General features: G+C 36.4%; 1 protein-coding gene and 1 long non-coding RNA gene across 6 annotated transcripts in view; one reads left to right on the top strand and one right to left on the bottom strand.

The window, feature by feature from the left end:
- LOC128228349 (zwei Ig domain protein zig-8-like) overlaps positions 1-16,924 on the top strand; it is an 84,448-nt gene that overhangs the window by 17,567 nt on the left and 49,957 nt on the right. The window lies entirely within an intron of this gene.
- LOC128228351 (uncharacterized) lies at positions 13,288-14,591 on the bottom strand. Its single transcript, XR_008259909.1, has 3 exons — positions 14,519-14,591; positions 13,747-13,874; positions 13,288-13,440 (listed from the first exon to the last, which is right to left on the bottom strand). It is a non-coding gene; the product is annotated as an uncharacterized LOC128228351 (long non-coding RNA).

The raw sequence follows: 16,924 nt of genomic DNA, 5'->3' as shown, positions 1-16,924 counted from the left end.
TTGGTAAAATGCAAAAAATATGCTTATATACGGGAATTGTAAGAATGTGTATGATGTTGAATGCATTTAATCTTAAAGATGTCTTTCCGAAAATAAAGCGGCGTTTTACTGTGGAGCTGCAGATCTATGAGTTAATCTGATCTTTTGTCGGGGGCTTTTAATTACTGAGCAGAAATATTTATTGTGCAATAACAGTTTCAGGGCTTAATGATAAACTTGTGCTTTGTAATTATTCCCGATAGCAACATACATTTTCGCTTTTAATCGTGTGAAGTATGTATTTTGCAATGTGTAATAAGGCATGCACTCAGCCGCTCCGAGAATCTAACACTATTTACAAGATATAATGCATAGAGATAATTCCGACCTTCGTACATTCCATAAAACACTTGAACTGATGTTTGTTCCGACTTTTCGTATACGTTTACATTTAGGGTGCAGTCTAAATTCACAACAAATATGTCTGTGGATGTTTGTTGTTTCGATTAGATTTCGTTCTTGGTACAAGTGAATCAGTGCATGTTTCAGAATTTCATTGGGACAATATTGTCTCACCTAAACAACAATACAGCGGAGACCACAGGGATAAACTCAGTAGCATCAACAGAAACAACAAAAATCCCCTAGTACTAGGACATGGCCTACCAGACACTGAACAAGAGACGCACAACCTACACAATACACTGGTACAATGCCATGGCCTACCAGACACTGGACAAGAGACGCACAACCTACACAATACATTGGTACAATGCCATGGCCTACCAGACACTGGACAAGAGACGCACAACCTACACAATACACTGGTACAATGCCATGGCCTAGCAGACACTGGACAAGAGACGCACAACATACACAATACACTGGTACAAGGCCATGGCCTACCAGACACTGAACAAGAGACGCACAACCTACACAATACCCTAGTACAATGCCATGGCCTACCAGACACTGGACAAAAGACGCATAACGTACTGAATAACCTGGTACAATGCCATGGCCTACCAGACACTGGACAAAAGACGCATAACGTACTGAATACCCTGGTACAATGCCATGGCCTACCAGACACTGGACAAAAGACGCATAACGTACTGAATACCCTGGTACAATGCCATGGCCTACCAGACACTGGACAAAAGACGCATAACGTACTGAATACCCTGGTACAAGGCAATGGCCTACCAGACACTGGACAAAAGACGCATAACGTACACAATACCCTGGTACAAGGCCATGGCCTACCAGACACTGAACAAGAGACCAACAACGTACACAATACACTGGTACAAGGCCATGGCCTAACAGACAGTGAACAAAATACGCATAACGTACTGAATACCCTGGTACAAGGCCATGGCCTACCAGACACTGGACAAAAGACGCATAACGTACTGAATACCCTGGTACAAGGCAATGGCCTACCAGACACTGGACAAAAGACGCATAACGTACACAATACCCTGGTACAAGGCCATGGCCTACCACATAATGAATAAGAGACCAACAACGTACACAATATTCTGGTATAATGCCATGGCCTACCAGACAGCGAACAAAAGACGCACAACGTACACAATACCCTAGTACAAGGTTCTGGCCTACCATACACTGAAAAGAATGACGCACAACGTACACAATATCCTGGTACAAGGCCATGGCCTACCAGACACTTAACAAAAGACCCTCAACGTACTCAACACCCTGGTACAAGGCTCTGGCCTACCAGACACTGGACAAAAGACACACAACATACGCAATATCCTGGTACAAGGCCATGGCCTTCCAGACACTTAACAAGAGACGCACAACGTACACAATACCCTGGTACAAGGCCATGGTCTACCAGACACTGAACAAAAGACCCACTACGTACACCATACTATGGTACAAGGCCATGGCCAAACAAATACTGGACAAGAGACCCACAACGTACACAATACCCTGGTACAATGCCATGGCCTACCAGATATTGAACAAAAGACGCATAGCGTACACAATACCCTGGTTCAAGGCCATGGCCTGCCAGACACTGAACAAAAGATCCACATCGTACTCAATACACTGGTACAAGGCTCTGGCCTACCGAGACTGAACAAAAGACGCATAACGTACAAAATACCCATGTACAAGGCCATGGCATATCAGACACTGAACAAAAGACGCATAACGTACACAATACCCTGGTACAAGGCAATGGCCTACCAGACACTGGACAAAAGACGCATAACGTACACTATACCCTGGTACAATGCCATGGCCTACCAGACACTGAACAAAAGACGCACAACGTACACAATACCCTGGTACAAGGCAATGGCCTACCAGACACTGAACAAAAGACGCATAACGTACACAATACCATGGTACAAGGCTCTGGCCTACCAGACACTGAAAAAAGACGCACCACGTACAAAATGCCCTGGTACAAGGCTCTGGTCTACCAGACACTGAACAAGAGACCGACAACGTACACAATACCCATGTACAAGGTCATGGCCTACCAGACACTGAAAAAAAGACCCACAACGTACTCAAAACCCTGGTACAAGGCCATTGCCTACCTGACACTGGACAAAAGACGCACAACGTACACAATATCCTGGTACAAGGCCATGGCCTACCAGACACTGAAAAAGACGCATAACGTACTAAATACCCTGGTACAAGGCCATGGCCTACCTGACACTGAACAAAAGACGAACAACGTACACAAAATCCTGGTACAAGGCCATGGCCTACCAGACACTGAACAAACGACGCACAACGTACACAATATCCTGGTACAAGGCCATGGCCTACCAGACACTGAACAAACGACGCACAACGTACGCAATATCCTGGTACAAGGCCATGGCCTACCAGATACTGAACAAATGATGCACAACGTACACAGTACTCTGGTACAAGGTCATGGCCTACCAGACACTGAACTAGAGACGCACATCGTACACATTACCCTGGTACAAGGCCATGGCCTACCAGACACTTAACAAAAGACCTTCAACGTACTCAACACCCTGGTACAAGGCTCTGGCCTACCAGACACTGGACAAAAGACACACAACGTACGCAATATCCTGGTACAAGGCCATGGCCTTCCAGACACTTAACAAGAGACGCACAGCGTACACAATACCCTGGTACAAGGCCATGGCCAAACAAATACTGGACAAGAGACCCACAACGTACACAATACCCTGGTACAATGCCATGGCCTACCAGATATTGAACAAAAGACGCATAACGTACACAATACCCTGGTTCAATGCCATGGCCTGCCAGACACTGAACAAAAGATCCACATCGTACTCAATACACTGGTACAAGGCTCTGGCCTACCGAGACTGGACAAAAGACGCATAACGTACAAAATACCCATGTACAAGGCTATGGCATATCAGACACTGAACAAAAGACGCATAACGTAAACAATACACTGGCGTACCATGCACTGAACAAGAGACGCACAACCTACACAATACCCTGGTACAAGGCCATGGCCTACCAGACACTGAACAAAAGACGCACAACGTACACAATACCATGGTACAAGGTTCTGGCCTACCAGACACTGAAAAAAGACGCACCACGTACACAATGCCCTGGTACAAGGCTCCGGTCTACCAGACACTGAAAAAAGACGCACCACGTACACAATGCCCTGGTACAAGGCTCTGGCCTACCAGACACTGAACAAGAGACCGACAACGTACACAATACCCATGTACAAGGACATGGCCTACCTGACACCGAACAAAAGACGCACAACGTACACAATATTCTGGTACAAGGCAATGGCCTACCAGACACTATGTAAAAAACATACAAAGAAGAAAATTCCCTGTTGCAAGATTCACACATCGAACAGCCCTTTAAACTAAACTATGATAAGAAAATAACTACGTCTTTGAAACGGTTCTGCTTTTCTTTGCAATCGTTTACACCCATTCTCCTTTAGCTTCAATTCAAATATCACAAACAAAATGCCCAATTCATTGCAAAATTTAATAATAATGCAATGAAAACTACAGGGACAAGCCAAGTAGTAAACGCCGCCATAAACAAACCATAGCCACATAATGTCCGCAGTCAGGCTGCTGCATTATTAATCTCGTCAAAAAAAACGAAACATAATATAAGTCTATTCCCATTGAGACCTTAACATTATTTCCTGTGTCTGTTCAATTCGACAAACACGCAGGCCAGAAGCATTTTTTGTTTACGAACTGCTTTTCATTTGTTTTCCTAATTTTGCGACTATGAAGAATGACTTTATGCAATTGGTACAGTTTTTGTAATAAGGCGTTGTAGGATTTGTTTACTCGGACACTTTTGAGCCATTGTTTTATCTATCTTGTTTTGTTTATGAAGAATTGTTCGAATAGTTCAACAAGAAAAACAACAAGTAAGAGGACAATGACTGAAAACATTTCATGATAACAATATGTGTTCATATCTATACAACTATGGGCTTGGCAGTTATCAAATATATGTAACATTAAATGCGGAAGCTAAATTTACCAAGCCTTTAGCAGAGGTCAATATTGCTTTTATCTCGTAAATATCACATTAATTTTCATCAGTTGATGATCATTAATGATACATATTAATTAAACAAATTTCTTAACATCAAAAGGTGTGTTACTTTTTCAAGAATTATATTTCTAGAGCTCATTTTAATATGGAACAAAGCCAAAACACAAAGTAGCTTTTTCTCTTGTTTCTCCAATTTAAAAGTTAAAAGGTCAAGCTATAACGAAAAACAAATTTGACAATACGATATAACTAAAATACCTTCATCAGGAGTCAACAGGTTATCGTTTGTCTAGTTTGTTTATTAAAACCATTTTGATTGATAGGAAGTTATTGTTTGATAGGCATTGACCAATCGGTATTTTATATATTATATATTTTTTATACCTTCTGCCAAGAACTAAAAGGCATTTTCTTAAGAGTCCTGAGTAAAGCTGTTTCGTCAGTTTATAATTGCACGTTGTCATGGAATAAATTATGTTATGACAAAGTTAAAGTAAATTACAACCTTTAAAATACCCCTTTTGGAATTAAAGTTAAATAATTTTCTCTGCGCCAGGCTTGCTTTTATAAAGCTGGCAGCAAAAAGATTATTACGCGTAGCATGCAACCGAAATGTTCATTCATAGTTCTATCATTTCTCTTTTATTGTCAATTTATGTAACAATAAAGAAAATCATAAAACCAATTACTTTAAATGCCAAAAATTGCTTCTTCTCGAACATTGGCCACTTTGCGTAAATGAGCGTTTATAAGTTGAAGAAACAAATTGCGATTACTTTTTGCAGGAATCTGTACTTAAAGGCAAAACACGAAGCATTAACATAACTAAATAACTATCAATAGATACAAAGTTATTACCATGATTATCACTCACACGAACCACCATGTGCAGTCAACTATGTAATATTTTTCCACGAATCTAACGCGAAAGTAGCGCAAGATAACACCTTTAAATCGATGTGATTAAAGATAGAGTGAAGATGTTTTAATGAACTAATGCTTCATGACTCATTCTGAATTATAAACCTTCTTTCGGACCAAACAGTCATCTGAAATATGATAATAACGCTCTTAGATACAGTTGACTATGTACTATGATCTATTTTGTTCTTTTTACTAAAGCATTCCAATATCATTGAATGGGACGTTTCTTAACACATTACATATTGCATCTTCCGCCTGCTTCCCAGATGAAAGTTGAACTCTCTTCTTTTATCTCCTTATTGCTCCACAGACAGGGTCAAAGGTTCTGAGCAACCGACAGACGCCAAACAAATAGATCATTCAAGGTGCAACAGTAGTGTTAATGCTAATTGCCGTTTAATTGAAAGTTTTCGCTTGATTATAGATAAAGGTTAAAATGCTTTGAGATATGTTTTGTGTACTTTTAATAGTCAGCTATTAATTTTATTGCGCGATTACGATTTTTTATGATGATCTTTACATATACCTCTTCAACAGAGCATTTGCCTATGAAAATCACTTCATTGACGCAAGAATATGCCGAACACAATTTAATGTTTTCTTAAATTACCATTTTTTTTAAAGTATTAGGTTTAATGCATTTCGACTATTCAGTGAACGAATTACTCAGTTTTGTTGTTTCATACTTAAGCCCTTGGTTTAGGCGACTCTGTTCTTATATCCTTCCTTGAACTGTTGCTTTCAATACATCTGCACAAAGATATTTAACCTACCTAATGTGTTAAATGATAAATACTCCATAATTATGTTTATTTAATTTCGTAAAGTCTGGTTTTCAATAAAGGCCGGTCATTCAGATTAACAAAATGTTTTTTAGAATTTTTGTTCAGTAAATAGCCAGGGATATTCAACGAATGCGATTGCGATTGCGATTTAGTAAATTCTATAGTAGTTTACTTGAGCAAGGTAATACTGATCATTTGGTAACATGACCTGTTCTGAAGTATCGCAAAGCTATATTGTTTATGAGTGTTTGGAAAGGGGTGAGGTTTGGTACCCATTAACTGGCTAAAAATGTCCACCCCACCTCAAGTGATCTCATGTTTCTCTGACCGTTGTTCCATGGCGGTAACCGCAGCATTTATCATACGTGTGTGGTCCGTCTGCGTTGTTTGTATGGTAGTCGTTCCTTGCCTTTATACAGGGTCCACGGTAAATGTTTTGCTTCTGGGGTTTCTGTTGTATTATTAGTCACTATAGAATTATCCACGGTTCCTGACATTGAAGAATCTATCAAATCAGTTAATAATAACGTATTTCATAAAATGTGTTTTCTGCGATTACTCGTGAATTATATTATGTGACCTGCTAGTTCGGTCGCAAAAATACTGATCTGCTCATCTTTATTTATTCATACAGCCTTAGTTGTAGCTGCCTGCTTCAGTGCTCAGTATCAGCTTCCCTTTAAACATTTGACCGGCTTCACGTCCGGAGAGGCGTTAATTTGTCTATCACCCTTCCCCATAAACTGCGAGAGTCTACACTTCGAGCCACAGAGCTTTTTTTAGAAGTAAAGATTAATCACTATTTGTAAAATGCAATGGGCTAATATATGTGCTTGGGTGTCGGGAGCTTGTAATGACTGAGCAAATATATGTATTGTGAAAAACCAGAAACATTTACTTCATGAAATGTTTTACTCGTTTAACTTCATACGCTTTAGCTATATACCTAAAACCTTGATGAGTTTTCAGGAAATAATTTATAATCATGTGTGAAGTATTTCTTCAATTTATATCGAAGCTTGTCATCATCAAATGTCAGTATGTATAACTATGAACAAGTGATAAAACGACGGGATAAGTCCGACATTCGTGCTATCTATATAACACGTTAACAAATATATTTTCTGGCGTTTAAATACTATACTTATAAGAAGAAGTACAGTATATGTTTTGTACTGTTATTTTTGTTGTTTTGATTAGAATTTTTGTTCTGAGTTTGGGAGAATCAGTGTATTGAAAAACTTTACAACACTTATAAGATTCAACATTTCTGAACATTTGTTAACATTTCATTAAATTGTTAATATACCTAATCGTGAGGAAATATTTTGCCGATTAAATTAAAATTGTAACCAGTATACATCTTTTATATTGCGTTTTATTAACTAAATGATGTATACTTATATTTTAACTGTATAGGTGTATCTAATGGGTTTTCGAAAAGGGCCTTTGTCTCTTATGTTTTCGATTGCAATCTCCCTTAGCATTCATTGAAATATCTGTTTTAATTGGGTACAAACCATAGTCACAAATTGCTCCCAGTCAGGCAATTACTTGATTAAACTCGCCATTGTTACAAACTCATAATTAAATAACATCCCTATTGAGACCTTACTTTTGAGACCACATTGCTTGTGTCTGTTCAATACGCCAAACACAGGCGTCTTGATCTGGGCGTTATCACGTGATGTTTTCACGGGCTTTCTTATTTGCTTTTCTGAATATTCGACTTCCGATAATGCCTATTGATACAAGTACAGGCTTTGTTACATGGCGTTGTAAAGACATTTGTGGGACATTGTCCTACGCATCTGTCTTCCCAGGCATCGAAGATAGCAAACGGTCGATCCATGATCGCATTTAGATTTTCAAGTTTTGCTTTGTAAAGTTGTGAATATCATTTAAAATTCTGGTCGAAGCTTCAAATAAAAATGGTAGCCTATTGAAGTGGCGAAAAGTTATTGAAATGCTTAGACTAAAAATATCATTTCACTTTCTCAATGATTTATTTGCAAATTTGTTGTTCAGTCCGTTTGTTTTAATTGTTTTATCACGGAGGACTCATCGGTTTTAAACGAACGCATTTTTTATAAAGTCATCAGATATATATATAGCGTTCATCGCGTCCCGTCATATCCCATCGCGACCCACATAGGTTTGTCGCATTTATCATTAATTTTACCTACACACATTGAACTTCAAAGCTATGTTGGCCAGCAGAGGCTGTTGAATGTCTGCCTTTTGGTCACATCTCCTTCCGGGCAACAAGAGTGAGTACCCTTAAAATAGTAAAAGTGGTATCATAAAATACTGTGTTATCACTGTGATAGTTCCAGCTAAAACATATGTCTAGTTTTTGAATACAAGAAACCATTGAATTGCATAAGTTTGACCGTAACCTGGCCGACTTAAAGTCCAAACAGGCTATTAATGGTTCGATAATGCTTGTTTCCATATTTCATTTAAATTAACAGTTTGAACTATTTATTAAGACGCTCGATGGTTCTGTACAGTTAGTATCCAAATTACACTGGAGTCATGATATTTGCAATCATCAACCTCGTTTTCAAATATTTTCTATATAACTGTGTTAAAACACATTACTTTTAATTTGCTTGAAAATAATCATACAACTTCTGTGTAGATAAAATATCTAAAGAGCAATTAAAATAATGAATTAATTTAAGAAATAAATCTCTGCATCCTCCTGATATACGTAGCCGAGGTTCCGAATTATATATGGAATGATGTTTGTATGACGAACAAAGATTGAAGTAAAAACAATCGATACGCTATATTTCCTATGGATCACGTAGGTATGGAGGAGCGCAATTTTAATAATGACATGAATGTGTATATATAAGTATGCATTTTGTACGACTGAAATACGTAATATATATCTGAGGCACAGTAGACATACCATTTATATATTTCCCGCAAGTCTAGTTTTCAACAATATAAGATTGAGCTCCAAATCCTACGCAAATACGATTCAGATATATCAATAAACCGATGCAGAGCAGGTAATTAATAATTACTCTTCTAAAACACACATAATCTCTTGAAGCGGACGAGCCATATGATCAGACTGGTGAAATATGAATTATGGATTATTGCTGCTAGATATTGAAAGATAAAGGGACAAACGAATAAGACGGGAGTGTGGTTGATAGCTAAACGCTGGCAGTTATGTTCGAGAACAGTCACAAGGAATATCGTGGTTTGTTTCAAAACCACCCCATATTTCTGACATTTATTACGATTTTTAAAGGTTCATGCTTATAAACAATATAAAAGGTAGATGAATATAGTTTTCCTGATTCTATGATAAAAGGAAATAAACACTTCATTGTTATAATGGATACACTTTTTAATTTCATTTTTAATAAAAGCCTACTGCTATTGAAGTGAATTCGAATTTATCCGAATAATTCCACAATCACATGTTAATCTATGTTACAGATTTATGACATGAAACTATGTTCTACTGCCAAAAAATACTTATTGTTCTTCGAGTTCAGCAGTACTGTACCCATTTGTTTCGTCAATATAAAAATTGCATTATTATATAAAATAAATAATGTTAACAATAAAGGCGACGTCAGAATGGTTTAAGTCTTTTCAAAATATTGGCAATGTTGTCATAATTTAAATAATTTGCTTTTCTCTGCGCCAATCTTGTGTTTTTAAAGTATTTTTGCATGTCGCTTGCAAACTGCATGCATTTACATCTCCGTTATTTCTCTTTCATTGTCAATTTACTTCACAATAATGAAGGTTATCATAGTTGTTTAGACAATTACTTTAAGTGCCGAAAATTGCTTCACTTTGAACTTTGCCAATAAATCAGCATGTTTAAGTTTTAAGATCGTACAAAATACAAACAGTGATTTCGTCTTGTCTTTAAACACTGCAACGTTTTAATCACCTCACGTGCAAAACCAGTAACGCTTACAAAACTGTCAATCGGATCGGAAATAGTTAACATGGTTATCTTTCGAACAAACAAATGCCAACATGGAGTAGCTCAGTAGTTTTGGCGGGAAGTAGTGCCATTTGGACCCGATGGCCAAAACAACAAATATGACAAACTAAGCTTAAACATGTCCTTGTTGTTTATGCCTAACGCCTCAAGTACTAATGACCTAACTCAATATGACGAGAGCCACGCCTATTGAATGATTCCTGCTTGTGCTGTGGTCCGTTCAATGTCGTCCCTGAATTCCCGTTGAGCACTCATCTCTGTATCAACGCCACGTTCGACAAACGTGAACATCTGAACTGGTGGATCTAGGGGCCAAAGAGTCTACTATCTCTAAAATACAGTAAAACACGCGGAAACAGCCGGTCTAATATTTTTAGGCCTTTGTACTGTCCGAAAAATGATTATTCATTGCTGTGGACAGTCCCCGAACAAGTGTTCAGTTGGGGAACGATAAAGATTTTACTGGACTCATGAGAAGCTTTGTTACGACCTCTTGATATCCATCGTTAAATTAATATAATATTTATATATTTTATCAATGCGAAAGTAGAATTAAATGTGAAAGTAGGCATCTATAAACAAACATATTTACAATAGTTCTGATAAAGAAAAAAACTATTGTTTAGGAATAGCTGTTATTAAAACAACAATGTTAGAGCCTTTGAATGTTTAGAGGTGATTGTTTTCAAAGTCAGATAACATGATAATGCATTTTGCATCTGCTTCTCAAACTATTTCATAATTGTGCTGTTATAGTTCACAATTCCTTTCAACTTCATATTGCTAGCCCCATTGAGTGCGTATACCAACTGCTTATTGCCGTTTAATTAAAAGTCTTCGATTGCTTTATTGATTGAAGTAATTGGCTAGAATGCTAGACTATTTGTACTTTTGTTAATCAGCTATATTTGTATGATAATCTTTTTCACAATGGCATTCCATAGAACATTTGCTTAGGACTCTGTATTTGATGGTTGTAGAAGCCCAAAACGTCTGGCTATGTTTTATGTACATTGTGCGTTTCTCGCCTAGTTTCAATAAGCCTCAACATTAAGATTTTAAACCTAGTGTTAATTCAATTTTTGTTACTTAGCTTGTTCCTGTATACGTAGTTTCTATTTGATTATTCTTTACATCATTCGAAGTCTTAATGGCTGTAAGATAAAGACATTGCCCAGTTATACTGTGCTATATTGAAGTCTATGGTTTAGGCGAGTGTCTTTTTGTTTTTTGTTTGTTTACCATTCTTTGCCATATCAAATAATCTGTTTTGAACTTGTTTTCAATACTGGAATGATTAAGGTCTTCATGTGTTTGCTTTAGTTTTGTTCTCTTAAAACGTATGGTTATTTTGGTCATCAAATGTTTTAATTGTTTGGCATCGAATGTTCTGAAGTTGCAAAATCGACTATCGCTATTTTGTAAATACTACAATAGTTTCCAAGTGCGAGGCCGGCAACGTTATTTTTTGTAGATGTACTGGCCGTGTGTATGGATACGTGTTCCTCACAACATTTCGTGTTTATATGCATGAATAAGTTTATCATTAAGTCAGTAAACAATTCTGTTAATTCCTGATGTTAAAGAAAATCCCACATTGATTATTTAATAATGCACTCACGAAAATGTGTTTTCAACGCTTTAACGTCCATTATATATCATGAAAAATGCTTTCTTAGTAGAAGCAATATAATCTGCTCCTCTTTATTTATTCATACGGACCTAATTGTAGCTGCCCGCTTGCCTGCTCGGCATCAGTTTCTTTTGAACGTTTTATCGACTTCGCATCGTGAAAGACATTACCTGGCGTGAGACCACAGTTATTTTTACTATATGTTTCATATAGACACTAACCTGGCTTTTGACTTTATACACACACCAATTGAAAAACAAGGACATGGCATCTCTAGAACAATTCAAGACACAAAATATAATCACAAGAAAACACCATGTTGACCATTGACCCGACTGTCAAAATTGAGTTCAAATACATAACCCTTCCGCCAGGGAGTCAATCGGCTACAAACAACTAATTTTCAGACTTGCACAAGCTATGATTTTTCCAATATTTACATTGAAAACTATCAATTTCTGCAATAGAGTGTCAAATTCAGTCAAGTTCTCTGCAAAAAGAACATTTTTTGCTTCTTTTTCATTCAATTTTAATAAAATATTGATACTTGAACACAAGCACTCTTTGTTTCTGTATTCACATCCGGATCTTGGTCAACGGGGGGCAGATAACTGTGGTCTTGAGCCTATTTAAGCAACATTTTTTCAGAAACAGACTTCAAAACTCCTATAGTTCAGCTTCAGGCTATATGCAACACATACTGAAAGTTTGGCAATGATATATCAAACACTAAATGAATGAGACAAGTATTAGCACCTGTGGTATTTTCATAAAAAGCAGAAACAGCCATTTCCCTCAAATGTTAAGCCGCAAACCTTTGAAGAGCCATTATTTCCTTATGCATTGGAATAATTTGACCAAGTAAAGTTTTCTTTGTAGCTTTTAATGGTGTCTATAGAACAGCACCACAAAACTGGCCTGCCTACTCTTTTAAGATTTTTTCTAAGCAAAATAAGGTTTTTCCACTTCATCGGCTTAGTGTTTTATATAAAAAATGACATAGAGCCCAACTGAAATGCCTCAACTTGTCAAAATTTTGCTTTTCTGGTCCATTTATATACAAAGATAACAGAACTGTTCAGTTTAACACAAGAAATTTAGTGATAATGTGTTAATAGACAGTCTAAACAACACTATATGCCAAATTGTTGGCTTCCGGGACAAATGGCGCAACAAAGGAAATGGCAAAAAACACACCAAAACTTAAAGATTCATGACAACTGCTAGTGTTTTCATGTATGAGGTGGCTACATGATGTAGAAAATGCAGAGATAGCATTATTATGCCCATTTTTAAAAAAAAATTACTTTAAGAATCTGTTTTGAAGGCTAGATTTGGCATTAAATTCAGAGTACAGCACTTCACTATTGTCTATAAGATGCTTATTTACACCTGATTTGCTATAAATCTCACTCATTGGAATCATTTACACACAAACAAGCACTACAGAGTTGACTAACATCTTCATTCTTCTGAAATATTGGATTCAGAGCTGCATCTCCTGGATTCAGATTGCAGGACTACCGCCAGGGGAAAAGGCCGCAGCTAACTGGAGCTTATTGGCACATCATGATCTGCAAGCAAGACACAAAAGCAATGTTTTACACAAATAAAACTATCTGCCACTACTGTTAAAGTTTGAAAAAGGCCTGTAAACACTCATTTGAGGCATACACAACCTTTAATATAGTCATAAATGTGATAAATATGCAGAAATGTTCATGAATTCAAAGATTTTCAGGACAAATTTAATAGAATATATAGTCTTTTGGACATTTTGCAATCAGTTTTTAACAACTCAAAGGTAAACCTCATCTTATTGAGTACCCAGATGCATTTTGCAAGCATTCAAACCAGACATGCTTAGAATTTCTTCTTACTTGGAGATGGTATTCCTTTCTTGAAAATCCTTGCCGAGAGCCGGTATGGAAAACCACAGAGACCACAGTTTTACCAGCACTGGTTCTTGTCCTTGAAAATTCCTCTGTGGCTACAGCAACCAGGCTGGCTATTAAAATAAGCAATAAATTAGGGTTTTTAAAACATTTATACTGTATTAAGGTTGTGTTTTTTAATGCATTAAGGGAAAAGGCTCTATTCTTTATGAAAGCTGCTCACTTTTTATTTATTTTGCCTTGAGAAATGTCAAGTTTTTCAATGAATAAATTGAATAAATGAATGAATTAATGAATATATATGAATGATTGATAGAATGAATTAATGAATTAATGAAAGGTGGCATTATTTCTTTAAAATTGGGATCTCATTGTGTTGCTGTGATTGTTAAAGTATATGTTTTCTTGTCCATAAGCTGAAAATCATATGCACACTAAATAAAACATCATTCTGCATCCTATGTGCAGTAAGTTTTGTTTAATTGCTTATAGAATTTGCAATTATTGTAATGTTTGCTTAAAAGAGCAAACAAAATGTGTGAATAGATGCACAATACAGACCAAAGACTGATACAAGTCAGCAGTTTCATTAGAAAATAATATTATTATCAAAGCCACATCAGAAATGATTGATAACATGAAAGAAATTCATTTAGGAATGGAACAAACAGTCTCAATGGGCTTTTATGACCAAACTGTCTCACTTTGTACTTCAGTTTGGATACCATTTTTTAATATATTATCTTGAAGTACTTACAAATTACAGCATGTTGGCAAACACCAAGTACAGCTTGGCCTCTGGTGGGCAGCTTGGTGGGGGGGGGGGTCTTCAACAGACAGTTCCTCCTGGGTCTGCTTCCTATGTTAAAAAAATCCCTCCATTTATACTTTGGAATTGAAAGTGAGGCTTTCATTCATTAGTTACCATCATTTGGAACTATTTCCAAACATTAAATTGAAAGTGAAAGTAGTTTTTTTTAAAAATGTCAAAAATATATAAGAAAATTATATATTATTAATTTATATTATGTAATATAAGATTTTCACATTTCATACTCAAACACCAATATTCTATGGCTAAGCACTGTCAACTGGCCAAATTTCAACCAGATAGCTGTATAAATTAAGAATTTATAACAATTTAAAATAGGCCACCCCTCCAAAAGCTTCCTCTATATCAGGCGTGAGACCACAGTTATTTTTACTATATGTTTCATATAGACACTAACCTGGCTTTTGACTTTATACACACACCAATTGAAAAACAAGGACATGGCATCTCTAGAACAATTCAAGACACAAAATATAATCACAAGAAAACACCATGTTGACCATTGACCCGACTGTCAAAATTGAGTTCAAATACATAACCCTTCCGCCAGGGAGTCAATCGGCTACAAACAACTAATTTTCAGACTTGCACAAGCTATGATTTTTCCAATATTTACATTGAAAACTATCAATTTCTGCAATAGAGTGTCAAATTCAGTCAAGTTCTCTGCAAAAAGAACATTTTTTGCTTCTTTTTCATTCAATTTTAATAAAATATTGATACTTGAACACAAGCACTCTTTGTTTCTGTATTCACATCCGGATCTTGGTCAACGGGGGGCAGATAACTGTGGTCTTGAGCCACCTTGTCTTTCATCCATCGCCGCTAACTACGTTAGTCAACACATACCATCAACGCCTTCTTAAGCATTAAAGATCTATCAGATTTAACACGATATCGGACGTACCGATTATAGCTTACTTTACCATATAAGTGTTTAACTGGCAATATAAAAAACCTTATATTTGGAATGGTTACTTAGCATCTTTAAACCGATTTCGTTTCCAAAAATAAATTAGGGTATTATTCAGAATCTGCTGATCTGTGATAATAGGAATACGACCACAAATAGGCTAGTTCTTTGATGTGCTATATGTTACACTTTAATGCCTTGTTGCCCCATTTAATTGTAGTGACATTTGAAGGATATTTGCTAACTAATTATTTGTATGAAAAGTAAATGACAAAAAGTAAGTAAAACACCAAGTTCTAAAAGTGTGTTTATTTGCTCTATATTTCAACTGAAAATGGCGGTATTTTTGCAATCATGAAGTTCAAAAACACTATTTAATATTGTTTTCGTTGGATTGCATGGTCATTTTTGCATGCAAAATCCTTTCAAAGGACACCTAAATGATATAGGTTACAAGGCATCCAAGGTTCAAATGTTTGTGGATCGGATGCCGGACTTGTGCCTTGCGTATTGTCAACAAATGTACTGTACGATGTACTATGAAAAATGACTGGACAGCAGTTAACGCAATAGCGAATTGAAGCCAATTGTATAAAAGTGGTTAATTCATTAGATTGGTCGAAGTGTGCAGAACACATATTAGATAAGTCAATATCTATCCAAACTACTATTAACTAATTTAATCATTTAATTGTGCATCTAAAATGTGGACAATACACGCATTTGTTTACAGTTGGCTGCTGACGTTTTATAATGATTTAATTAAGCACAAAGACATACGCCTTGGCTTCTAACTGTTATAAAAAATATGCTATCAAGAGGGTGAACGTTTTTTTTTGTAATTTGTATTCAAGCATGTTATTATCTACTTACCTATACAAAATTAATTTCCAAATGTTGTCTTTGAACGTTTCCCTGGGTAGATGAGTTTCAGTGAACGTTCGCCAATTTAATCGGGAAACTATTGTGGTCGGTATGCTGTCGCGTTCAGTAAAATAAGAAACTGGATCGCGTATTCTCGTTTGGAACAAAAGGTCTATACAAACATTTTAAGCAAGAACATCCCTCTATTAGATGGCATTTTATCAGGAATCCAAACAGACGGACAAAACTTTCGTTGAGTAAGCGATGTTTTATCATAATACAAACTTCAAACAAGACGAATTGATAATATATGTAATGATATTGGTTGATAACACATCCGAGTGAAACTAATGACAGGAAGCTGCTAATTGTCGATTAATATTATCTGTACAAATAAAGGAACATGTACTTTGATTTTAGAATTATGAATTAAAGCTGGTTGGCTCAATATGATATCTCACTAGGTATATTATCGTTTGTCATATTTCTGTACTCTTTTTCTTAACTTTACCATTTATCATAACTATTGTCATTGTTTGAATGCATTCATATTT

This window comes from Mya arenaria, chromosome 3 (genome assembly GCF_026914265.1).
Source record: "Mya arenaria isolate MELC-2E11 chromosome 3, ASM2691426v1".
Classification (NCBI taxonomy): Eukaryota; Metazoa; Mollusca; class Bivalvia; order Myida; family Myidae; genus Mya; species Mya arenaria.
The sequence above is the reverse complement of the archived record's forward strand: the minus strand, read 5'-3'. Positions and strand labels throughout refer to the sequence as shown.